The 246-nt window shown below is 64.6% G+C and overlaps 1 protein-coding gene across 1 annotated transcript in view; it reads right to left on the bottom strand.

Annotated features, from left to right (window-relative positions):
- The window catches only part of LOC104281500 (extracellular fatty acid-binding protein-like), a gene marked incomplete at its 5' end in the record, with an annotated part of 8,131 nt that overhangs the window by 6,468 nt on the left and 1,417 nt on the right, over nt 1-246 (bottom strand). The gene's annotated exons all lie outside the window — the stretch shown is intronic.

Genomic DNA, 246 nt, shown 5'->3' with positions numbered 1-246 from the left:
CCCAAACCCAGGTGTTTGCACACTGGTGACGGGACCTGACCCCTGGGTGCCCACGCAGGCACCTTCCATCCGGGGCACCCTGGCTCCCCAAAGTGGGGATGCACCAGGAGCAGGGCAGGCAGAAGGGGTCCATGTCACTGTGAGAATGTGTCCCTCCTTCCCAGCGTGTGACATCCCCCGTGTCCTGGCTCTGGCAGGGTCACACCGAGAAGGCTCCATGCTGCTTCCCTGCAGCACCCCCACGCA

The sequence above is a fragment of the Apaloderma vittatum genome, unplaced genomic scaffold (genome assembly GCF_000703405.1).
Source record: "Apaloderma vittatum isolate BGI_N311 unplaced genomic scaffold, ASM70340v1 scaffold25362, whole genome shotgun sequence".
NCBI classification, from domain to species: Eukaryota; Metazoa; Chordata; class Aves; order Trogoniformes; family Trogonidae; genus Apaloderma; species Apaloderma vittatum.
The sequence above is the reverse complement of the archived record's forward strand: the minus strand, read 5'-3'. Positions and strand labels throughout refer to the sequence as shown.